The sequence below is a fragment of the Dendrobates tinctorius genome, unplaced genomic scaffold (assembly GCF_039654945.1).
Source record: "Dendrobates tinctorius isolate UK_male_01 unplaced genomic scaffold, ASM3965494v1 ptg000044l, whole genome shotgun sequence".
Classification (NCBI taxonomy): domain Eukaryota; kingdom Metazoa; phylum Chordata; class Amphibia; order Anura; family Dendrobatidae; genus Dendrobates; species Dendrobates tinctorius.
The window spans coordinates 506,848-534,542 of NW_027361712.1; positions in this window are offsets into that span (position 1 = coordinate 506,848).

The window sequence follows — 27,695 nt, forward strand, 5'->3', positions numbered from 1 at the left end:
TAAGAACATCTGAAAGGAGGAACTCCAGTGTAACTCAGTACTGTGAGTACTTCAAATAGGCGCTAGAAGGGAGACGTTCAGGAAAGGCACATGTTAGCGGAGTGTTGGAATGGAGTACTTCATCTTGACTGGAGGTTAGCTGAGCCCCTCACCTGGAGGACATGGCACCGAGGCAGGCACCCGTATGCACAACAGACTGTGAGTAAAGCTTTGGCACTACATGCGATGGTGTCCTCCGCTTATTCCTGCACCAACCCACTCGGCATTGCTACAGCTCTGTGCTTAACACTGCACCATTACGCTCTCCTTATTACCTCTCTATCTACACTGCCCTGGGACTACAGCCCTACCTGTGGAGGGCCACAACATCATTGCTGCACCACACCGTCTGTCCCAGAGGATCTGTCTGCAGCATCGGCTTAACATCTTCATTGTCGAACACCACAGGTGGCGTCACGAATCATCCACTTATAAACTTTAATCATCATCCACACGCTCAACATTCCCCTTTTACAATGGATGCCCAGGGCCATGGACCGGGTCACAGCTACCGTGACATCTCCCATTGAAACTAGCAGTAGCCGTGGGGGTTCCTACGATGCCCTAGACCCCTCGATCACAGCCGGAGAACTGCCTAGCCTAAAGACAGAAAGGGAAATCTAAACTGCCCCAGAGCAGACCCCAAAGCAATAGGCAGCCCCCAACATATAATGACGGTGAAGCAAGAAGAAAAAACACTAACACAGATAGAAAGATAGACTGAGCAAATGATGGGGCCCAAGCTAACTAGATAGGACAGGATAGGAAGGCTGCTGTCTGCAATCCGCGAAAAACCCTATCAAAATAAGAGCCAACAGACTGACAGGGAAAAAGGCCCTGAAGACGCTAGGCTTCAAAAAGACTATGTCAGTACTCAGGTATTTTCTGAAGACAGAGCAAACCGACAAAAAGGAATACAGCTCACCCCAGCAGGGAATGGCAGAATCCAGAAAAGCAAGGCAAACTAAAACCAAAACACAAATGCAAAAAGGCAAAGCAGAAAACTTAGCTTTTGAGGAGCAGGAATCAGACTGGTCTCCTAGAATTCCACAGAGAAATCACCAGCGAGGCAGAAGGGCGTCGGCTGCCTTATATCCAGTCAGAGATCCCCGTCGCCCAGTCATCCTCTCCCAGCTCAGGTGCTTGGTAATCAGCCTCACTACCTTCCTTCACCAGAAGAGGGAGTTCATCAGACCTCAATGGTGAAGGGGAAAATGAACTCATAACAGTACCCCACTTTGAGGAGGGGTCACCGAACCCTCATCCACGCCACCAGGGCGACCAGGGTGAGCCCGATGAAAGGCACGCACCAATCTTTTGGCATGAATATCAGAGGCAGAGAACCAGGAATTATCCTCCTGACCATAACCCTTCCACTTAACCAAATACTGGAGTCTCCGTCTAGCCAGACGGGAATCCAGTATCTTCTCTACCTCATATTCCATGTTACCTTCAACCAATACAGGGTCCGGAGGTGCCACCCCAGGAACTACTGGTTCAACAAACCTCTTCAACAAGGACTTATTAAACACATTATGGATTTTAAATGTGACAGGAAGAGCCAACTGAAAAGAGACCGGATTAATGATCTCCAAAATCTTGTAAGGCCCAATAAATCTAGGCTTAAACATAGGAGAAGCTACCTTCATAGTGATATTTTTTGATGATAACCAAACCATATCACCCACCTTAAACTGGGGACCAACGGTCCTATGTCGGTTGGAAAACCGCTGGGCCTTTTCCTGGGAGAGAGATAACTTATCCACCACTTGGTCCCAGATCTGGTGCATTCTCTCCACCACAGTGTCAACACCTGGGCAGGCAGAAGGCTCCACCTGCCCTGAAGAAAATCGAGGATGAAACCCAAAGTTACAAAAAAAGGTGACATCAAAGTGGCAGAACTAGCTCTATTATTTAAAGCAAATTCGGCCAAGGGCAAAAATGAAACCCAATCATCCTGATCAGCGGAAATAAAACATCTCAAATACGACTCCAAGGTCTCGTTTGTTCTCTCCGTCTGCCCATTGGTCTGAGGGTGAAACGCAGAGGAGAAGGACAACTGAATTCCCAGCTTGGAACAGAACGTCCTCCAAAATCTAGACACAAACTGAACTCCTCTGTCAGATACAATGTTCTCAGGAATCCCGTGCAAGCGAACCACCTGTTGCAAAAACAAGGGCACCAACTCAGAAGAAGATGGCAACTTAGGGAGTGGTACAAGATGAAACATCTTAGAGAACCTATCACAAATCACCCAAATAACAGTCATTCTCTGAGAGACAGGCATATCAGAGATGAAATCCATTGAAATATGGGTCCATGGCCTCCTGGGGACCGGCAAAGGCATCAACAACCCACTAGAGCGAGAACAAGGTTTAGACCGGGAGCAAGTCCCATAGGACTGCACAAAATTCCTGACATCACGAGACAAGGCGGGCCACCAAAAAGACCGACTCACCAGATCTCTAGTACCAAAAATACCTGGATGACCAGCCAATGCAGAGCAATGAACTTCAGACATCACTCTCTTCTTCCACTGGTCAGGAACATACAACTTTCCACTGGGACAACGCTCAGGTTTGTCCTCCTGGAACTCTTCCAGAGCACGTCTCAAATCGGGTGAGATGGCAGAAAGAACTACCCCTTAGCCTAAGATGGTAGCAGGCTTGGTCACCACAGGAGAATCAGCAAAGAAGCTCCTAGAAAGAGCGTCAGCCTTGACATTCTTAGTGCCAGGAAGAAAAGAGACCACAAAATCAAAACGTGTAAAAAACAAGGCCCATCTAGCCTGTCTAGGGTTCAAGCGTTTGGCCGACTCTAGGTAAATCAAATTCTTGTGGTCAGTGAGGATCACGACTTGATGTTTAGCTCCCTCCAACCAATGTCTCCACTCCTCAAATGCCCATTTCATGGCCAACAGTTCCCGATTCCTCACATCATAGTTACGTTCAGATGGGGAGAACTTTCGGGAAAAGAAAGCACAGGGATTCATTTTAGATGTTACAGGATCCTTTTGGGACAAAACAGCTCCTGCACCAATCTCAGAAGTGTCCACCTCTACCTGGAACGGGAGTGAGACATCAGGTTTCCGCAAAAGCGGGGCAGAAGTGAATCTTCACTTCAGCTCCTGAAAGGAAGAAACAGCCTCCGGAGACCAATTCAACACATCAGCACCCTTCTTAGTCAGATCAGTCAATGGCTTATCAATACTAGAAAATTTTGCTATAAATTTCCGATAAAAATTAGCAAAACCCAAAAACTTCTGAAGGGCCTTCAAAGAAGTGGGCTGAACCCAATCATAAATGGCCTGTACCTTGGCCGGATCCATTTCAATAGTTGACGGAGACAAAATAAATCCCAAAAATGAAATCCTCTGTACCCCAAAAAGGCATTTCGTTCCTTTGACATACAGGGAATTCTCCCTCAAGATCCGGAACACCGTCCGAACATTTTCCACATGAGAATCCCAATCCTTGGAGAAGATCAAAATATCATCCAGATAGATAATCAAAAATTTATCCACAAAGTCTCGGAAAATGTCGTTCATGAAGCACTGGAAGACAGAAGGGGCATTAGTGAGCCCAAAAGGCATCACCAGGTACTCAAAATGTCCCTCTGGAGTATTAAACGCCGTCTTCCATTCATCCCCATGCTTAATGCGGATAAGATTATACGCCCCCTGAGGTCAAGCTTGGTAAACCAGCAAGCACCTTTAACTCTGGAGAATAGATCCAAAATCAGGGGTAACGGATACTGATATTTAATAGTAATTTTGTTGAGGGCACGATAATCAATACAAGGCCTTAATGAACCATCCTTTTTGGCCACGAAAAAAACCCCAGCACCTAATGGTGAAGAGGATGGTCTAATATGACCCTTCTCCAACGCCTCCTTAATATAGGATCGCATAGCCTCGTGCTCGGGTACAGATAAATTGAAGAGCCGACCCTTGGGAAATTTACACCCCGGGCTCAGTTCAATTGCACAGTCATAACTCCTATGAGGAGGCAAAGACGCAGACTCATTCTCACTAAATACATCATAAAAGTCAGCCAAATAGTCAGGAACATCATGCGACTGAGGAGAGGTGGAAAAAACCGGAGCCTCACTAAGGGTACACCGACAACCCCAACTCACCACAGACACAGATTTCCAGTCCAAAACTGGATTATGAATTTGCAACCAGGGAAACCCCAGAACAATGGTATCATGCAAATTATGCAACACCAAAAATCTGCAATTTTCTTGATGGTTTGGGGTGACCCGAATTACCACCTGGGTCCAAAACTGAGGTTTATTTTTCGCCAAAGGAGTAGCATCAATCCCCCTCAAAGGGATAGGCATCCGCAGAGGTGTCATAGGAAATCCACAACGTTTAGTAAAGTCCAAGTCCATTAGGTTAAGGGCTGCTCCCGAATCCACAAAAGCCTTGGCGGAAAATGTGGACAGGGAGCAGATCAGAGTAATTGCCAGAAGAAACTTAGGTTGAACACCACCCACAGAAAACGTGTGTGCAAAACGTTTCTCTCGTTTAGGACAGACAGAAATAATATGCGAGGCATCTCCACAAAAAAACACAGCTTATAACACTTTCTGAACTCCTGATGTTGCTCCCTGGACAAAACTCTATCACATTGCATAGGTTCAGACACTTGTTCAACAGGTGGCCACACCTCTCATGCAGTCCTGCGTTCACGTAAACGCCGATCAACCTGAATGGCTAATGACATAGAATCGTCCAGACCAGAGGGAACAGGAAATCCCACCATAGTATCTTTTACGGCTTCTGACAAACCCTTCCGAAAGAGAACTGCCAAGGCATTATCATTCCTGGCAGTAAGGACCGCCCACTTTCAGAATTTTTGACAGTACAATTCTGCAGAATCTCGACCCTGGCTCAATGCCAACAGGGTCTTTTCTGCCTGATCAATAGCATTAGGTTCGTCATACAACAACCCCAAGGCTTGAAAAAATGCGTTCACATTAGTCAGACTAGGATCATCAGGTTTCAAAGAAAACACCCAATCCTGGGGATCGCCACACAGCAAAGAGATAACAATTTTAACCTGCTGCGCGGAGCTCCCTGACGAGTTAGGCTTCAAGGCAAAAAATAATTTACAATTATTTTTGAAATTCAAAAATTTAGACCGATCCCCAAAAAACACATCAGGAGTAGGAATCTTTGGTTCAGCAGCATGTGAATGAGCAAGGTAGGCGGAAATTCCCCGCACTTCCGCAGCGAGCTGCTCCACACAATCAGACAATTGCTTTATCTCCATTGAGAGAAAAAAAAATTCCCCCTACGGCCTCAGAGATATAGAGGAAAAAATATACACACTTTTTTTTTTAAATTCTTTCCTGCTATTGAGTACCCTAGAATCTGCGCAAGGCTGGTGATTCTGTTATGAATGATTCACCGTAGGAGGCAAAAACAGAAATGCTAGCTAAGTCCAGAAAGCCAGAGAAGTTGGCAGCTATCGGATTGCAGACCCCTGAACCTATCAACAACAACTAGCAGTAGCCGTGGGGGGTTCCTACAATGCCCTAGACCCCTCGATCACAGCCAGAGAACTGCCTAGCCTAAAGACAGAAAGGGAAATCTAAACTGCCCCAGAGCAGACCCCAAAGCAATAGGCAGCCCCCAACATATAACGACGGTGAAGCAAGAAGAAAAAACACTAACACAGATAGAAAGATAGACTGAGCAAATGATAGGGCCCAAGCTAACTAGATAGGACAGGATAGAAAGGCTGCTGTCTGCAATCCGCGAAAAACCCTATCAAAATAAGAGCCAACAGACTGACAGGGAAAAAGGCCCTGAAGACACTAGGCTTCAAAAAGACTATGTCAGTACTCAGGTATTTTCTGAAGACAGAGCAAACCGACAAAAAGGAATACAGCTTACCCCAGCAGGGAATGGCAGAATCCAGAAAAGCAAGGCAAACTAAAACCAAAACACAAATGCAAAAAGGCAAAGCAGAAAACTTAGCTTTTGAGGAGCAGGAATCAGACTGGTCTCCTAGAATTCCACAGAGAAATCACCAGCGAGGCAGAAGGGCGTCGGCTGCCTTATATCCAGTCAGAGATCCCCGTCGCCCAGTCATCCTCTCCCAGCTCAGGTGCTTGGTAATCAGCCTCACTACCTTCCTTCACCAGAAGAGGGAGTTCATCAGACCTCAATGGTGAAGGGGAAAATGAACTCATAACAACCAGTATTACTGGCCCTACAATATCTCTCCCAATATCAACCACTTCTTGAAGCACCTAAGGCCATTTCAGACCCCTGATGCCTCTCCAATTTACATCAATACCCTGAAAACCCATATTCCTTCCGCCAGGACTACATTCCGCTCTCTGAGCTGCCCAGAAACTGTAAGAGTGGCCTAGGAGCCACACTGTTGCCCTTGCGGGACCTAGATAACCAAAAGAGAAAGGAAATTATATTTGTAAATCTGGTCTAATATACCTGGCAAAGCAAGCGGAATGCCACCATCCTATCCTTTGAACCTCCACCTCTGGCAAACCCGCCTTTGCAGCCTCGGTAGCGACCCCTATTCGAAAAGCATGTGTCCCATATTCCCCCGGTTGCACGCCAGATGCCTGTAGGCACTTGCAAAAAATAGACTGAAACTGAAATTTAGTCAATGGGGACCCATCCGCATGTGCAAGGAAAAATTTACCACTACTTCTGAACTCCAAATAACTTTAAACCGTCTTGACAGGGCAAACTGGGCCTACAGCTGGGTTTAAAAGGATCCAAGTGCCCCTCCCTGAAGGGTCTGTTTTAGACTTGCAAATACGGAGACATGTCACAACCCCTACTACAACCACATCCACAAACAATAAGCCCTGTTCTGGCATATTTTTTTATTTAGGGACTAATTTGCTAATGCATAAAGTGCCAAAGTACAGGATTGCATACGCAGCAGAAAAAAGGGCAGCTTCAAATTGCGAAGAGCAACTAAAACAATCTTATGTAATAAGGAAATATAAATGGGGCATCTAATTTCTTTACTGGGTTGAGCTCTTTTCCAACCTTTTAAGGTCTCCCTGATTATAAAGGCCTTTGTAACATCTGGCCAACCTAGCAAATTAAAATAAAATGCTAGGCCAGATAGTCATTGTTGGGCCGAAAAATCTGAAATCCCGGAATTCAAGAGTAACATCAAAAATTCAACTGTAACATCCAACCTGGCCTGGCAGCAAGAGTGAACTGGTTTCCCTGTGATCAAACGATACCATTCATCCCAAGACTTACCATATGACTGCCAAGTAGATGAAGCCACTGAAGAACGGAAGAGGGGCAGGGCAAACCTTCCAGGTGGGCTCCCTGAAAACCTGCCAATTAAAACATGACAAGGCATCAGTGATTACATTTTGATCCACTGGAACATGGCAGGCTCTGAACCTTATGTTCTTCCGTAAACATATAAGGACCAAAGTAGGCTAAGCACCGGAGGGGGAGGGGGAGATGAAGACAAGCGATTTATACATTGCCCCACGCTGAGGTTGTCGCTCCAAAAATATATTTTCTTCTGTTGGCAGCTGCTACAATGGGAAAAAGTTCCAATAGCTTAAGATTTTTGCAAAGCCCTTGTGATCTCCACGAATCTAGCCAAGCGGCCACACACCTCTGATCTCCAAATATGGTACCGAAACCAGCCGACCCTGCAGCATCTGAGAATAATTTCAACTCCTGGCTCGAAATGTCAGGACACATGAAACAAGTGTTGCCGTTAAATGAAGTAAAAAAATCTTTTCCTAACCTCCAAATCAGACCACAAACTTTTTGTCAGACCCTTATGACCGGGAAGGGTAGCCCCTCTTGTTGCTAATGATAAACATCTTTAAAATACTCTACCAACCGGCATGACAAAAACCAATAGCCCAAGTTAGGATTGCATTTGGTGCAGGGTAACTTTTTTGACAGAACAGAAGCGTTCGATCAAGTACATAAGTTTCTCAACCTTCTAGGCAGGTAAACGGTAAATCATGGAATTCCTAGGAAAGACAGGGTTGTAACTGTGATGACAGTCTTTTCTGCTGATAAGGGGACCCCGAACTGTTGTGATATATCTTTGAAAAAATTCAGTAATTGTGAACAAACGGGTGAATCTTTTGGTCCCACGAATAAAAAATCGTCCAAGTAGTGTGTGACAGACCTGAAACCCAAAAAGGAACTGAAGAGCTCGAAACAATAACAAGGTATGGAACAGCCCATCCGGAGGCACATGTCGTAATAAAAGCCATCATCCATCTGGCAACCCAAAAGGTGGAAACACTCAAGATGAACTGGTAGGAGACGGAAAGTGGATTCAATATCAGATTTCACTAGAAGAACCCCGGCACCAGCCTGGTGAACCAGGGCTACTGCCGGGTCAAAAGAAACATGATTCCGATGCATCCTCCAGTGAAATTCCATCATTAACAGACTCACCTTTGGGGTAGAATAGATGGTGTATAAGACGAAACATGCCAGGGTCCTTTTAAGGAACTAAACCCAATGGGGAAACTCTAAAGTTCCAAAAAGGAGGGGTTTGGAACGGACCCGCGATCCTGCCTAACTTCACTTCTTTGTCGATCTCATGCAGGACCTCAAGGTGGTCGTGGGCAGACTTCAAATTAGTAGCAAACTAAGGGAATCTACTAAATTTGAAAGTGATAAAAACCCGTACAAAAAGCCGAATCGAAGTTGACCCGCCGCGACTTTATTAGCATAACAGTCTAGCCAAGGGCCCATCGCGGTTACGCTCACCGGGGTCCTTATGTTCCCTGATTTTGGTCCTGGAAGGTTTGACTGGTAATTTGCCCGAGGGGCAGGGGGCAGCAGGATGAGCTCCCCCGCAAGAGGAGCAGTCTTGTTTAAACTTACATAACCCAAAGAAACGGCAGTGTCCCTCACTGAATAACCAGCAGGCTCCAGGTCTCCGGACGACAGTGAGTTATCGCCTACTGTTGCTGAGGGGTGACTAGTGGCCGCTGTTGGAAAGGGGGGCTGTTTTGGGGATAATATTAACATGATTCACACATCAGTTGCCTTTACCCCCAACCTATTTCAGGCTGCAGGGCCAGCCACCTCCGAAACTCATTGTAGTACCACCAGGCGGACCCGCCGTGGGTCTTGTAGGAGGTATATATCATGTTCTGGTAAATGAACAAATTGGAACACCATTACAGGTGCTTCTGGCCCATGACACAGCCTAAAACAGAAAAAGCCTGTAACCAATTGCTCATGGTTTTTGCAACCTTCTGCCTGCTCCTGTCGAAAGGTCTATCAATTGGTCTCATCTCCTTGTCGACTGTGTGCTGGTCCACTGATATTAAAGACCAGATATCAATATAATAATAAATAAAAATAATAATAATAATAATAATAATAATAATAATAATAATAATGGAGGTATTTGCCATTGCAGCAATAGGGCTCCAGTGATACAATGTGTTCTGGGTATAATGAAACACGCTGGGGTATGGCTGGTCGCTCTGTGACACTTTATTTGTCCTAAATATTAATGGCTCTATTATTATTGAAACACAAGAGGGACCTGGAGACAATACGCTGAAATTGTATTGAGGCGTACATGACAGACATCAGCACCTTATGCCTCTTACAGATTTGGAGGAAGATTCTCATTAAGAAGTGCTTACTATATACTTTCAAGACAGAAAAAAACAACAGCTTGGCTTTTCTACGCTTCGTGAGTAGCTTACACTAAGAAAAACTTTATTTGATTAAATAAGCATTTAGAGCATGAAATACACCAAGGAAACAAATTTAATCAATGAGGCATGCTATTTTTTTAAAGAGTGATAGTTATTTGCACACTGACTTTTAGCAACCATTTCTTTCTACCCAGAAGGAAAAGCAATTCTGGAAAAAAAACTATGTTATGCTTCTTTGGCCACAGGGATTAGATGCAGCACGCGCTTTTATGAGCTAGTGAAAAATGTATAAGGCTACAAAATCTGGGACCCTAATAAATGCATGAAAGAATTCCACCTTACTTAGAGTCTCTGGCCTCTGTGCCCCCTTGTTATCTAAGAATAGCAAATTTCCCATTATTTTCCCTGGGACATTAGTTCTACTTGAAAACCTTTTAATTAAATATGTTGGCGCTGCACCAGGTTGCAATTCAGGTTCTTTTTTAGATAGGTGTTGTTAGTTGTAATGGGTACAAGGTAAACTAGAAACCAGGAACACACTTTGTAGTTGCCAGCTTAATGCTACCCTCAGTATCAGCCTCACAGCTTTTACTGATAGACAAGGATAATATTTATCAGTTCTGTGTAGCCCAAAAAATGGAACACATACCTTGCTCATCTTTCAGAACAATTCATTAGAACACAATGATACAAGAATATTTATTCCTAGCTCGCTAATCCAGGATCCTCCGTTTATGGAAAAGTGCATCCAAGTTAATCAAGATTAAGTGTCCATGGGGAATACAATTTTTGATTAATTTTTTAAGAAGTGTACTTGTCACGATTCCACGGCACAGTGTGTCTTGAATGCAGTGACTGACAGCCCAGTCATTCAATCTAGTGCAGGGTCGTGCTGAGTTGTCAATGTGTTGATCATGTTGCCACCAAGCATTTTGTAGCTCTCCAAGAGTTTCTGGACAATTTCGGTGTAATTGTTTGCTTGTGTATTTCGATGAAAGTCCTTGACAAGGTCTTTGAATAATAACCAAGCATTCTTTTGGAGTTCTGACATTGTCCTGTCGAAATGTTCATCCTTGATGAGTTGACAAATCTGTGGTCCATCAAACACACCAGCCTTTATTTTTCCAAATGACAGGCTAGAAAATGACAAAATGAGGTACTTGAAACAGAATATAATGTTCTTTCTAGCAAAAAGTTGCTCATTATACACTAGTTTCCTTAATATTGCTTTGATCCAGGGAGCTAGTCTGATTGCCGTATGTGGAGTCGGGAAGGAATTTTTTTCCCCAATGTGAAGCTTACTGTTTGCCACATGGGTTTTTTTTTGCCTTCCTCTGGATCAACATGTTAGGGCAAGTTAGGATAGGATATGGGTTGAACTAGATGGACTTAAAGTCTTCCTTCAACCTTAATAACTATGTTACTATGTAGAATGTTTGGATCACCAGGTTTGAGGTCAGATCCTGAAAGCCAGTTCCTCTCCATCCAGTGCTGCTCACGAACTTTGTTGTCCCACGTGCACAGAAAACAAGGATACTTGATGTATCCGCATTGCTAACCAAGAAGTAAGCATATCATTTTAAGATCAACACAGATGACCCAATTGTGTTTGTGATATTGCAACCACTCAATGATTTTCCATTTGTCTCCATATTCTTAAAAAAGAAACAGATTAGCCAATTTTGACTACACCAAATAAATTGGCATTGTGGAGGAGGACACACTTTCAGCTCTGCTTTAAGCTATCGATGAACAGCTGCCATTCACTTGCATTTTAGATTGGAATTCCCAATTCCTCAATTAAACTGTAAATGTTACAGCAATACACAAAGCCACTGTCACTGTTAAAGTATTGTAGAAATGCACTTTCTCTGGATCAAAAACTCATGCCAAATCATTCAACTGTTGCTGGTCAAATCCCTTAGGAACTGAGACATCTTCAATTTCTTTGTTGTTGCTGTAACTTTGTATTTCATCATAATGCTGTTCTTGAAAAGAGGATAGTTCAAGGAAAGCAGGCACTGGGATTTCAGCTGAATGAGTACTCTATTTTAGAATAAATTTTCTTCTTATATCCCGATGTTTTCACTTTACAAATCTAAAAGTCACTGGAATGATCTCTTGGCTTTTGCCAAACCATAGGAATACCAAATGGCATCCCATCACATACTCCCTTTTTCCACATCCGTAAACTATGGACACACTGCTTGTACATCTTACGAGGGGCCCAAAACTTATCTTTATTATCAAGTTTTACTTTGAAATATGCAAAATAGGCTTGCTTGCCAAATAGGCTGATGTTCGTCCTTTGACTAGTAATGATGAAACTGCCACAGATAAAACAATAGAAATCAGAGCTGTTTAGGCACATATGACAAGAAATAGCAGAGACCGACATGATCTGAAAGAAAGGAATTAAGTATATAAATAAAAAAATTAACTCTGCTAACCCCTTGTTTAGAGACTTTTGGAATGTGTTCCACTATATAGAGTGGCACACAACCTCTCGCCACACTGTCTCACGTGGAACTGAATAGTTTAGACAAACAACAACCTGTTCCAAGTCACCAAGGTTGTTCTCCACCCCTCAACACTTAAGGGCAGTTTGCTCTAATAGAGGAGTACTAGTGCTACCTTCAATCCAATCTAGAGTAATCGCATTAAGATAACCTGTAGAGAAAAAAAAAAAACTGACGTGACAGAATAAAACTAACCGCAGTTTTGAAATCAGCATGCCTATTTTAGCGTAATTAGCACGCTAGATTACTGAACATGTCTGGCTTTAGAAACCAGTAGCGTTAAAGGAGTTGTGCCATGTTAGCTGAACGGAAGGTTGTGCTTCCCATCCTCCTGCTTGCCAAGATGGGGGTGGCAGTCTTTTGAACGATTGACAATATGGCCAAACGGCATTTTTGTCCCTCTGGCCAGAACTGTGCACTTTTTGGCGGTGCTGCAATCAGACAGAGATTTGCTTTGGAGGAGCAGAGCTTGCAAGCACTATTGTAAACAGCTTGTAAGCACTGCTCTCATTGCATAGGAGATCGGCCACCACTGATGAATATAGAGGTGGCTAGTAACCTAGGTAATGATCAGTATACAATAAAATAATAAAATCTCTGTATGAATACGATCCATCCTCTTTAAATTTAATTTTAATTTAAAGATGTTTTTTACAGCATTTTTTTCTGGTAAAGAATGTCTATTAAGAAATTGCTGCAGTTAAAATATCATCTATGCGCCATTGTTCTTATGGGACAGTAAGTAGCTCTACATGACTAAAGGTACTGTCACACTAAGCGATATCGCTAGCAATATCGCTATAACTTGTGACATTATAGCGATATTGCTAGCGACATCGCTGTGTCTGATACTTACCTACGACCCGCTCCCCCGCTGGTTATCGCTGATCGCGCGAGAACGTCCTGGACCGCTTCTCGTCGTCAGCTTCCTGCGATGCTTCCTGTGGAGAGACGAGCGACGAGCGTGGAGCCGGGCGGGAGGACGTCAGGATCGCCTAGTGTGACAGGTAAGTAGCGACCCCCGACCCCTGCGATGTCGCTGGTGAGATCTGCCTGTGTGGCAGCTCACTAGCGACCACTTAGCGATGTACCAGCGATCCTGACTGCGTCATATCGCTGGTCGGGATCGCTGGTACATCGCTAAGTGTGACAGTACCTTTATGGATTAAAGGTTTGTGATAATTCTGCTCAGCTAATGGAGTTTTACTAATTTTGCTTGCGTAAGTTTTAATTATTATTACTTACTGTATGTATTATTACTTACTGTACTAAGAAGCGCCTGTCCGAATCCTGTTCATTTTAGACAATGTTCAGATGTTCAGGTTTTAAATACATTAGATAGGGACTGCTTCAATACGGGTTACCTTGACGCGGTGAAGCAGCTTGGCATACATTTTTTTGCAAAAAAAGTATCGACTAAATACCCTGTATTTGTTATCTAGCACTTGCTGATTACTGTCATATATTTTACTGCAGAGTATTTTTGCAAATCTGTTTTCTTGTTGTGTCTCAGTTAGTGGGTGGTGTGAACGTTGTCTTACCGACTTGTTCACAATTGTGCATGTCACATGTGTTTTTAATCCGTTTTTTACTTGCCTAGCATGGTTTGAAAGACCCCACCCCTCTGTTGTGTGGCATGCACATAAGAGCTGTCTTGCACCACAAACCCATACTAAGAAGCGCCTGTCCGAATCCTGTTCATTTTAGACCCTGTTCAGATGTTCAGGTTTTAAATACATTAGATAGGGACTGCTTCAATAAGGGTTACCTTGACGCGGTGAAGCAGCTTGGTATACATTCTTTTTCCAAAAAAAGTATCGACTAAATACCCTGTATTTGTTATCCAGCACTTGCTGATTACTGTCATCTATTTTACTGCAGAGTATTTTTGCAAATCTGTTTTCTTGTTGTGTCTCAGTTAGTGGGTGGTGTGAACGTTGTCTTACCGACTTGTTCACAATTGTGCATGTCACATGTGTTTTTAATCCGTTTTTTCCTTGCCTAGCATGGTTTGAAAGACCCCACCCCTCTGTTGTGTGGTATGCACATAAGAGCTGTCTTGCACCAAAAACCCATACTAAGAAGCGCCTGTCCGAATCCTGTTCATTTTAGACACTGTTCAGATGTTCAGGTTTTAAATACATTAGATAGGGACTGCTTCAATACTGGTTACCTTGACGCGGTGAAGCAGCTTGGTATACATTTTTTTGCAAAAAAACGTATCGAGTAAATACAATGTATTTGTTATCCAGCACTTTCTGATTACTGTCATATATTTTACTGCAGAGTATTTTTGCAAATCTGTTTTCTTGTGTCTCAGTTAGTGGGTGGTGTGAACGTTGTCTTACCGACTTTTTCACAATTGTGCAAGTCACATGTGTTTTTAATCCGTTTTTTCCTTGCCTAGCATGGTTTGAGAGACCCCACCCCTCTCTTGTGTGGCATGCACATAAGAACTGTCTTGCACCACAAACCCATACTAATAAGCGCCTGGCCGAATCCTGTTCATTTTTTACACTGTTCAGATGTTCAGGTTTTAAATACATTAGATAGGGACTGCTTCAATACGGGTTACCTTGACGCAGTGAAGCAGCTTGGTATACATTTTTTTTCAAAAAAAGTATCGACTAAATACCCTGTATTTGTTATCCAGCACTTGCTGATTACTGTCATATATTTTACTGCAGAGTATTTTTGCAAATCTGTTTTCTTGTTGTGTCTCAGTTAGTGGGTGGTGTGAACGTTGTCTTACCGACTTGTTCACAATTGTGCATGTCACATGTGTTTTTAATACATATCTTACATTTTGTATAAGCTAAGCTCAAAAATTCAAAATAATCAGATTTATTGTATTTTCAACAAACTTTTCATAAATAAATAGTACAGATGAAAATAGATAAATTATATAAGAAACTTTGCAACATATTATATCAGAAAATGTTGCTTCTTTAACCCTTTAAACATGTCTACATGTGGGGCCTGATTCATTAAGGTGTTTACTCCACCACCTTTTGGAAAACTATTGTGACATTTGGTGTTTACACGTCAGTCTCAGCCAGCTACGCAAATATAGATGCAGCATTGGCGGTATATGGGTGGGACAGGGCTGGAGTACATTTCTGGCAACTGCAGACAACAGTTAGAAACGACTAATTCATTAAGCGGCGTGCTCCGCACTTAAAGGAAATCTGTCACCACATTTGACTTATCTAAGCTATTAATATTGGCATACAGGTTATACACTTGTGAAAAATGCCATACCTGTATGTATCATATCAGAAGGCTTGTTGAGAAGTCATCTTTTATCACTTTATGCAAATGACCTCTTCCAGGCTATGGGGAGGATGTTACCTGGAAGATCATTCTGCCTCCAGAGCTTATTTAAAAAAAGGGGGCGTTACCAGTGTGTGATATGTAACTAACACAGAGCAGGAAAAATTAAATTTGTCTTCTTGGAAACACATTTTTGCAGCTCTCTGAGCTCTGCTAAACACCAAAGAGATTGGCGTACATAAAACCATCTCAAGAATACTGAGGTACTAAAAAGGGGCAAGCGAGGAGACGCAAGGACTGTGCCAGCTATGATGGGTGAGCAGGACTGATTGATAGATATACGCATATTGGGTGATTTTTGTATCCCATTGACTTTATTAATGCAAATGGTCTTTTACATGGTTTATGATCTGTCTCACCCCTGAATACTTTTTCTGTCCTTGTTCATCCTTGTTCATCTCCTCCGCTGTACCAGTGTGTCTCCACTCCTATTCATCTCCTTGTTGCCAATATGTATGGCTATTATTGTATGTATTTCATCTAGTTCAATAAACTTTGTGATTTTTAGTACCTCAGTATTCTTGAGATGGTTGTATGTACTCTCTTGGGTGTTTCTCAATTCTATGGGAGTATTCCATCTATTCATATGAACATTGCATTTATGCATTTATTCTGGGAGCGAGGTTTTTGTCCTCCTCGACCATGTTATTTTGGATGGCTTTTTGCGACTCTGTTTTTAATCTCTGAGCTCTGCTGTATTGTAACAATATTACAACACTGTCTTCCTGTGAGATGAGAGGTGAAGCTGAGAGGAACCTGCAGATGTGTCAGTTATAATCACACACAGCTCTACAGTGAGATCAGGAGAGCAGAGATTGGCCATTACACATCACAGTTGTAAATCCTCCTTCATGTAAAACAAGCTCTGGAGGCTGAGTTATCTTTCAGGCAGTGCCCTCCCCATGGCTGAGAAGAGGGTATTTATATAAAGTGATAAAACATGACTTCTCAGCAACAAGGCATCTCATAGGATGACTTTTTTTGGCATTCTATAACCTGTATGCTCATATCAATAGGTTAGATAGGTCAAATGTGATGACAGATTCCATTTAATTAATTAGCTATATCATACTCCAGTAAAGTCCTCCCCCAAGACAAGATGGTCTGCCAGCACAATGAGGTATCATGTTAGACACTCTATTATACTCCACTTTAAAGGGAGGAGGAAGAGTGAAAAAAAGCAGAAAGTGACACAGATGATTATGCTATGCTTTCTAAAAAACTGTTAGCTAACCCCAAAGCTGGATTCACATGCTCACTACTGCTGCTGCGCCTGTATGCATGCCAACTAAAGAATGAAGAGCAGGAGTTCATTCTTGTGTGATGTCCTTTATATAAGAGATGTCAAAGAAGCTTGTCTCCTCCTACCAGTTCAAAGTGAAGTGAATTACAAATTAAGTGAGACACTGAAGAAGGGAAAGACTGTTAAAATGCAAAATACAAGACATAGAACTGAACAGAAATAAAGTTATACATGATTGCTTATTCTGAAAATGTACCACTAAATTCATGGAAACCAAGACTCAGAGATTGATTCTATTTTTTAGAGATGTGTAGGAATCCTATTGTTCTTTTATCCAGCCTACCTATCAGAGCTGAAACACATTGTGTGGATCCATTTAATAATTATTTTATAATTATGATAGGGCTCTCCAGGGCAGACATTGTTGTTTCATAATGGCTTGTCTTGGGTGATTGAGTTTATACAATTATAAAATGTAAATGTACTTAACTTCACAAATCAGAGGTTGGCTTCAAGGAATACCCATACAAAAATGAACTGTGTAATTTAATTTAAAAGTAGAAGCTGAAAAATGCAGCATTGTGCTAACTATTGATGCTAAGTATTGCCGAACTTCAGCACATATTTGACATCCATGATAATAACCTATTTTTTTTCCATTTATTTCTTTATTTTACATCTCCTTTTACTTTTACTGAACCTGGATGTTTAAATTGGCTTTCAAGGAAAATATACTTCTGGGATAGCTATCATTAGCAATTTTCAAAATTTGAATGCTTATATCCATAAACCAGACAGTCATACCACACAAAATAATTAATACAGGTGAATGAATAAATTTGAGAAGAACTGAATTCTACTGAAATTTTACAAAAACCCATTTTCCAAAATGCAGAAATGTTCCAATCCGCTTTCGAGGGAACCAAAAAGATTTAAAAATGTAAAAAATCCTTAAACTGACCTTACTGCTCACTTCTCCAGTCCCTCCTTTAATCACTGCCACCTGTCCGGCCCTCATCACATCAACTGATTCCCCCACTGCTTGCGCTGGAATCTCGGGAGATTTCATGCCAGGAGAAGGTCACAGCTCACGCACTGCCTACATGACACTGTGTCCTTCTGAACAGGGGATTCCATCATTAGCTTTGAGGGATCAGAAGATTGGATGGGTGGTGGTGAGTACTGGAGGGACTGGAGAGCTAACTGGTGAGTATAAGGAAATTTAAAATTTTTCTATATATTATGTTTATTATGCTGTGGAGTCTGGAGAGAACATGGAGAGCTAAAACCCCTATAAGTGAACCAAATTTGGAATTTCTCTAGGTGTGTGTTGACATGTATATACCCATAGGTGCTTCACAGACCTTTGCAACATCTGAATGTGAAAATGAAAAAAATAATTTTTTTCCATTGAAATCTTTTTTAGCCCCAAATGTGTAATGCAGTTTGTTATGCAATTTCTCCCAAATGCAGTGATACCCAATATGTAGTAAAAACTTAATATTTTGCCCACAAATTTAGCTTGATTATATTGTGAATACTATGTTACATTTGCAGAGTCCCTGATGTACAAGAACAGCAGAAACCGCCTACAAGTGACCCCATTTTGGAAAGTTTGGAAAGTAGGCTCCTCATGGATTTCACCAAGGATTTCATAAAGCATTTTTATCCAACAAGTGGTTCAGAAAACTTTATAACATTTATATGTGAAAATGAAAAATTATGCCTTTTTTCTAAGGGTGACAGGACAAATTGATATTGAGTGAGGCCTAGTCACCAATTACGCTCCACACAAAGTCATGACATTGGGGTGATGCATATAATAATGTTATAGCAGCTTGCTTTTACTGAAATTGCCTCCGATGACCAATGTGCCAAAATTTTGCACAGGCCAAGCTAGTAATAATATTATTATGTTCTGAGGTCTTGTCAGTGCAGAGAGACCAAAGATGCTAGGATGCAATGGAAGAAGACACCTTAACCCTGAAGCCGGGGCTGTGCAGCTGGAAATGTGATGGACATGGCAAGGTGAGTATACGTTTTTAAATTTTTTTAACCCCTTTGCAGATGATTAGAATTGAGCAAAATAGTGGGCAGATGGCTGCCATTTTGCTGGATTTATGCAAAGTCAGGCAAATTGCCCAAAGTTTAGCATTGCCTAACTCTATGACTATGTGAAATTCAAAATGAATTTGATTGTTTCAGAATTCTTCACTCATCAATATTTTAGTCCTGGACTGTGCTTGGTATTGCAGCCAAGACTGGAGGTCTGTTTGGCAATACCAGCCACAGCTTATGAGCTAAGCATATATCTCTATTATGATCATGTTCACAAGGTTTTATAATATATCTTTAGACAAACTACGAGAATTCTAATCTGGATATTGCCTCTTCAGCTAAACCAGGCGCTTCAGCATTGGCGGTCGGGGGTTGCCTAATTTGCGTGCCATAACCTGGTCAGTGGTCATTGTTTCTTCTGTAATTATGTAAAACGTATACACTTCGTACATCAGCTTTGTTTTTTTTGCAAACACCACAACCACAGAAAAATCTTTATAGTTCAGTTCTATCACAATATTTTTAGGTAGATATATGACAGAGCACAATTTCTAAAAGAGAATGGGATAGAGAGAATATATTGGTGCAACTAGGAAAAATAAATCCTGAGAGATTGAATTATCTTTATGGAAATGTGAATACCCATAGCATAGTGATTGCTGTAATAAAAATCAGCCACTGTCATTTGTGGTGCAGGGAAAGACAAGTAATCTATCCTCTCCAGACACCATCACCCAAGGAGATGACGAATAAATATGCACCATTTTTACAGTCAGGGTTTACAAACACATTTTAGAATATGTCTACAGACGCTATGTAGTTCTGATGGGGCTTGAATTCTGAGCAGAAATGATATCTGATCAGAGATTTGAGAATAAATTCTGCCTCCAAGGGCATTCTCATCCTCAATGTCACTGTGAGACTTGTCTTCGGGTAGGATTTACTTATTTTGAAAAATATATATATTTTGATCAACCTGATTAACTAAGAATTTTTCATGGTAACACAATAAGAATACAGAGCATGCCTCACTGTGCGAGATGAAAATCTTCATTCAGAAAGTGAACGTTAATTTAATTGTAAACTGTGTATGCTAATCAATGCTGTATTATGCTCTTAGCAATCTGTAAGGATATAATTACCAAGGCTCATCAGTGATCTAGCTGTTTTGTGGTCATTGGGGCAGGTCATTTTAAAGACTCCAGTTACATGAAACAAAAAGTATTTATAAGTACTGTATGAAAATAATAATAATTTATTTTATGTAGTAGGGGAAATATACAATGTTACTATATTAATGCTATAGTAATTATGCCACCATACACCATTCTCCCAGAAGAAAGTATGTTGATTTGTTCGAGGAACCAGTCGTGTAGCCATTTCTCCAAAGTGTTCCAGGAGCTGTTTTTCAATAGAAACGCCAGGACGCATGTTACTCTTGCTGCTGTGAGCTGACTGTGGGTCCTCAATATGTTGTTACAGTGTCTACGGATTGGTCTCTCATCTGGGAAGTCATTGGTCTGCAATTGCAAAGGGAGCTGCCAGCAGCGGATCTTGGTGATCTGAATGCACAAGTCCATTCTTCATGAGAACATTCCTCAGACAATCATTAATTGATAGTATGGCAAGGAAGGTAAGTGTTTGTATTTCTGTACATGGCTCTCCTTCTTGAGATTGAATATAGATGTTTTCCATTTTTTTCCATTTTTCAATCATTTGCATATTATTAACATGTTTATTGATCCTGCGATTACTATAATTAAACAATTTTTCCTTCTTGGTGCTGCAATTTCAATGTTGTCAAGTGGAGTTTCAAGAAGGTTATTACAAATCCACACTAATAAGGACAAACCTCACAAGTGTAATCAGGTACGAGGATGCAGCACCATAAAGGACAAAGACTCAGTGGTTATAAAAGAACAGTTTATTAGTAGAGATGAGCGACTTTGCCTTTTTTAGGGTCGAGTCGGGTTTCATGAAACCCGACTTTCGCAAAAGTCGGGTCGAACGAAATCGGCAGACTATAGCGAAAAGTAGGAGGCCGACTGAAACACGAAACCCAATGCAAGTCAATGGGGAAGCAAAGTCAGCAGGGAGTGGAGGACAGTAAACACACCTACAGTGCCTATTTCAATGCCAAAAACATCAATTCTTATTACTGAAGCTTGTCAACCTTAATTTACTTCATAATAATAGTTACGCATTGAAAACTGGGGGTTATTTGGCTAAAGTTGTGGGGGGTAGGGCTGGCTCCAGGTTTTCGTGTGCCCTGGGCCAAAGAGTGTCAGTGCGCCCCTTTAACACATAGCACAACTCATGATGCTCCGATACGGCACAGAAATATAGGTATAGTGCAATGACAAATACTTCACTGCTTACATGACATGACTGATCTATTTTAAATTGTACAATAGCTCAAAAAAAGGACAGTATATTACTCCATACAGTATTATGGCCACCACATTGTGCGCCATACAGAATAATGAGCCCCATATATTTCTCCATACAGAATAATTGGTCACATATAATGTTCCATACAGTATATGATGAGCTCCACATAACGCTACAGTATATGATGGTCCCCATGGACGATGCTCCAGTGTGTTATGGGCCCAAATAATGCTCCATATATAATGGGCCCCATTTGTAATGCTCCAGTGTATAATGTGCCCCATAGATGCTGCTCCAGTGTCTGATCTGCCCCATTTAGAATGCTCCAGTATATGATGGGCCCCATGGATGATGCTCCAGTGTCTTATGGGCCCAAATAATGCTCCATATATAATGGGCTCCATTTCTAATGCTCCAGTGTATAATGTGCCCCATAGATGCTGCTCCAGTGTCTGATCTGCCCCATTTAGAATGCTTCAGTATATGATGGGCCCCATAGATGATGCTCCAGTGTCTTATGGGCCCAAATAATGCTCCATATATAATGGGCCCCATTTGTAATGCTCCAGTGTATAATGTGCCCCATAGATGCTGCTCCAGTGTCTGATCTGCCCCATTTAGAATGCTCCAGTATATGATGGGCCCCATGGATGATGCTCCAGTGTCTTATGGGCCCAAATAATGCTCCATATCTAATGGGCCCCATTTGTAATGCTCCAGTGTATAATGAGCCCCTTAGATGCTGCTCCAGTGTCTGATCTGCCCCATTTAGAATGCTCCAGTATATGATGGGCCTCATGGATGATGCTCCAGTGTATGATGTGCCCAAATAATGCTCCATATATAATGGGCTCCATTTCTAATGCTGCAGTGTATAATGAGCCCTGTAAATACTGCTCCGGCGTCTGATGTCCCACATTTGGAATGCTCCAGTATATGATGGGCCATTTTTAATTAACCCAGGCATGGTATGTGAAAAGAGCTCCATGGAGTAATCTGAAGTGTGTGCTGCCGCATCCTTCACTTTTGGTGTGGGTGAAGAACACAAGGAAAGGGGTTGCTCCTGACCAGAAGCCTGCACTGACGACTCAGTGCTTGCATTTTTTTAAACTTCAGAAGAGGAGGCGATAGAGCTAGAGGCTGCTTCAGCAATGTAAGCCAAAAACAGTTCCTGACGCTCCGGCTTTAAAAGCAGTCTACCTTCTCCCAGAAAAGGGAGCCTTACAGGCCTTCCGGAGCTACACCATGACGCAGGCTCAACACCTCCTCCCTTAGCTGCTATTGTCTTTTTGGCACTACCAGCAGATGCACCACCACCACCATCAGTACCAGGTGGCCCCCCACGCCCACGTCCGCATCCTCTTCCACCATACTTCCTCATGTTTTGGAAAATGGACCCAAAATACCAGCAGATATATGGTACTGTATCAGAAGCGTATAGCGCTATACAGTCTAGGGGTTAAACAAGAATATGAAAAGCTGTAAATGGGTAATGTAACACAAGCGTACAGCTGTATACAGTGTTGGGGTAATCTTAAATCTCCAAATATATTCACGGAGTAACAGACAGACATTCACAGGCTCATTTTGGAAAACACCAGAATATAAATAGCAAAAAGGTTACTGTATCAGAAGCGTACAGCTGTATACAGTGTTGGCCAAATTTGAAATCTCGGTATATATTTCCGGAGTCACCCTCAGACGCTCACTCAGTCTGGGTTTGACCATAATAAAAAATGTTGTAAAAAAGGTACTGGATAACAAGATAGCAAGTATATATATTATAGGGTAAAATTGAAATCTCCATTTACATAGTCCCGTAGTCACTCTAAGATGCTTACTCAGTATGGATTTGACCGTAATACTAAATGTCGAACAAAGGTACTGTATAACAAGATACAAGCGGCATCGAGTATAGGGTAAAAATTGGTATCTCCGATTCACCGTATATATAGAAGGCATAAACCACACACGCTCACTCTCAATGGATGATACCGTAATAACAAATTTTAACAAAGGTACTGTATCAGCACATACCAGGTGTATCCAGTCTAGCAGTAATTGTAAATTTCCGTATATACTTCCGGAGTCAGACACTCACAGGCTCACTATGTATTACACCATAATTTAAAAAGTAGAAAAAGGGAAAGGTATTCGAAGCGTACAATAGTATACAGTGTTGTGGTACTTTTAAATCTTCGTTTATATTTCAATCTCAGTAAGCCAGTCCAGAATCTCCGCTACTGGAAACTACATGGGTAAAAGTACAGAGGGAAAGTTGAGTGTTAGCAGAAATTTGGGAATTACTCATCGCGGGAAAACCTCCTGGTAGATGTTGCAGAGGCGATGCAGACCCACAATTACTGTGTCTGTGGAGACAGCGAAAATGTTTTTTTGTGGAGAAAGGATTGCTTTATCGCAGTAGTGTGGATCACATCACCGTTACTCGTCTCCATCAAATTGTGATCACAGGGAGAGCTGTAGACATGGTCCGCACTGTCTATCATGATGTGTCTGGTCATTTTGGAGTGCAAAAGACAGAAGCCACAGGCCGTAGGCGATTCTGTTGGATTGGTACGAGAGGAGACATAGAAAAATGGTGGCAGGAATGTCACACGTCTGTGACTATCACAACTGTGAAAGGTGATCATAAAGCACCACTGCATCTGCTTGTAAGTTGATGTCCATTACAAATGGTAGCCATTGATCATCTGAAGGTAGAGGCCAGCAGGACAGGCCATAGCTACATCTTAACCATCATCGATCAATACACCAAATTTCTAGTGGCCGTCCCTGTGAAGGATTTAACTGCCCAGACTACACAGCGGTGGAGCAGGGAGAGGTAAGTATTACAACTTGCAAGTGCTGTGGCCATGACCAAGCAGAGGGGCACACTCGTGGTCGACTGTACTGGCACAGGGCCCCTCATAGTACGCTGGTGTGTCTGACGGCGAGTGGGCCCTCCCACCATTTGAGACTCTGTATTGTACTATGAGGGGCCCTGTGCCAGTGCCGTCGGCCATCAGTGGGCCCATCCACCTGTTCAGAGCAACGGCACTTGGCCGGGTGCGCCAGGTGTTGACCTAGCCATTGGGGGAGTGGGCAGTCCAGTTAGGGAGGCTTAAAAAATGGCATATGTTGATGTGTAGGGTGGACATTCAGCTGCTGCAAATGGCAGAATTGGGCAAGTCCGAGGAAGAGGAGGACAAAAGCGATGCAGTTTTCTGCAGTTTTCTGGCAACCTATGTGTCATCAGGGGAAGGTGGGACAAAATGCTTTGAAACCCATGCATGGTTCATTTTAATGAAGGTTAGATCATCAACAATTTGGGTCGACAGACGGGTCCTTTTTTCTATCAGGATTGATCCAGCAGCACTGAAGACTCTTTCAGATAACACACTAGCAGCAGGGCAAGTGAGCTCCTGTAAGGCATAGTGTGCCAATTCAGGCCACGTGTCCAGTTTAGAGGCTTAATAGTCAAAGGGGAATGACCTGTGAGGGAGAACATCGATATGGGAGAAGTAGTTTGTAACCATAGTTGACAACTGCTGTCTCCTGTCACTTTTAATCGATGCAGTATTAGCAGTCGTGTGAGCGGTACTTGAGAAATCATTCCACAACATGGTCATTAAACCCTTGTCTCCAACGCAACTTCAGCTGTGTGCACCATGAACACCTCTTCCATTGTGCCCACTACGGCTCGTGGGAGAACCAGCACTGCTGCTGTGTGCTGGGAAGGCCTCAAACAAATGGTTTACCAGAGTTGCTTGTTTGTTAGCAAATATTATCTCTAGGTTCTCCTGTGGCATGATATTGTGTAATTTGCCTTTGTAGCATGGATCGAGGATGCTGGCCAGCCAGTAGTCGTCAGCCTTCATTATTTTGGCAATGCGGGGGTCCCTTTTTAGGATCCGCAAGGCATAATCGCACATGTGGGCCATTGTTCCAGGTGTCAATAATGCACTGCCACTGCTGGGTGGAGGAGCACTTTCTGGCAAATCCACATCCCTACAGTCACGCACAAACACTGTACCTGACCTTGGAACACCAACATTTTCTCTTGCCCCCTGAGAAGCATCCTCCTGCCCAAAATAATCATCCCCCTCATCCTCCTTCTCCTCATCTTCCTCTTCTTCCTCCACCTCGTCCAGGACAGTTCCCAGACCAGACTGACTGTCAGCAAGGCTTCCCTCCTCCTCCTCCTGTTCCTCCTCCTCTACTGCAGACGCCAGATCCTTAATGTGCATCAAACTTTGCCTAAGCAGACGCATAAGTGGGATGCTCATGCTTAAGATGGCGTCGTCTTACCAGCCATGTGCATTCCTCAAAACACTGAAGGACTTTACAGAGGTCTTTCAGCTTTGACCACTGCACACCCGACAATTCCATGTCTTCCCTCAAACTGCCTGCCCATGTATCCTCCCACAAATGCATTACAGCCTGCCTCTGTTCGCACAGCCTCTCAACCATGTGCAGGGTGGAGTTCCACCTTGTTGCAACGTCTATGATTAGACAGTGATTGGGGAGGTGGAGCAATCGCTGCAGCTTCTGCATACGACTGGAGTGTACGGCCGAGTGACGGATGTGCGAGCACAGTCTTCACACCTTATGGAGCAGTGATGTTAACTCCGGATAATTATTAAGGAAGCACTGCACCACCAGGTTCAAAGTGTGAGCCAGGCAAGGTATGTGTGAGAGTTTTGCACGGGCTATGGCTGCCACAAAATTACGGCCGTTATCACTGACTACCTTGCCTGCCTCAAGATGTAGACTGCCCAGCCATGACTCAGTTTGTCGCTGCAAGTAGTCGGCCAGTACCTCCGCAGTGTGTCTTTTGTTGCTGATATAGAAGGTTTGCCTTCATATCCCTTTAATTGCCTTTAATTCTCCATTTGCCTTTAGCCTTTCATTTATTCTTCTGACACTGCAGTTTTGCCTGTCTCCTCTTCAAGGGAAAAATGCTTCTTATCATATATGTTCTCAATAGTCAGTAACAACATGCTCTGGGTACATTGTAAACATGGTATGACCCTGAAGGTGATGGAGGGTGATGGTGGGGGCCACATGAGCCCCATAGAATTACATATTGTTGTAAACGGTATAAAAGATTGCCTTGTATTTCATTATGTCAGATAAAGTGATTTGCCCACAGCCCGTGTGTGAGCAGTCTCTTTTCATAGAATCATAGAATCGTAGAGTTGGAAGGGACCTCCTGGGCCATCTGGTCCAACCCCCTGCTCAAAGCAGGATTCGCTAAATCATCCCAGTCAGATGTCTGTCCAGCCTCTGTTTGAAGACTTCCATTGAAGGAGAACTCACCACTTCTCGTGGCAGCCTGTTCCACTCATTGATCACTCTAACTGTCAAAAAGTTTTTTCTAATATCTAATCTGTGTCTCCTCCCATTCAGTTTCATCCCATTGCTTCTAGTCTTTCCTTGTGCAAATGAGAATAAAGTTGATCCTTCTACAATGTGACAGCCCTTTAGATATTTGTAGACAGCTATTAAGTCTCCTCTCAGTCTTCTCTTTTGCAAGCTAAACATTCCCAAATCCTGCAACCTTTCCTCATAAGACAGGGTTTGCAGACCGGTCACCATTCTGGTCGCTCTTTTCTGAACTTGCTCCAGTTTGTTGATGTCTTTTTTAAAATGTGGTGCCCAAAACTGGACACAATATTTTGTCTCCAAGCACTTGTAAATTAAGGACGTAAAACTCCTAATCTGGCCTCACTGGTGATCTGGCAGATCTGACTTTGGTCAGAACAAAAACAGCTACGACATCGCCCAAAGACATCATCTTTAACACAGCCTGCTGATGCTTACCACTAGCTGTTCGATAGTGGGAAACCTCATGTGCAACACTGCCAGCTGCGGATGGAGTGCTCGTGCGACTATGCTCTGTGGACGATCTTTCATTTATGGAGGAGGAGGAGGAGGGTCGAAAGCCTTCAGCCAACTGTTTCCTATACCGTGGGCTAGGCAGCACTGTTCCACCGCCGCTGTCCCCTGTGGAGCCTGCATCCACCACATTAACCCAGTGCGCAGTGATGGACATGTAACGGCCCTGGCCATGCCTACTGGTCCATGCATCTGTTGTGAGGTGCACCTTTCCACTCACTGACTGTTTTAGTGCACGGACAATGCGGTCTTTCACATGCCGATGGAGAGCAGGGATGGCTTTTCGAGAAAAGAAGTGCCGACTGGGTAGGTCATAGCGTGGGACAGCATAGGCCATGAGCACGCGGAAAGCTTCGCTTTCAACCAAACGGTAGGGCATCATCTCTAATGAGATTAGTTTGGCAATGTAGGCATTCAAACACAGTGTACGCAGATGAGAGGATGAGTACTTTCTTGTCCTACGCAGACTGTCTGGTAGGGTGAGCTGGACTGGAGAGCTGCATATGGAGGAAGTAGCGGTGGACCGGACGGAGTGAGAGGGGGTTGGTGAT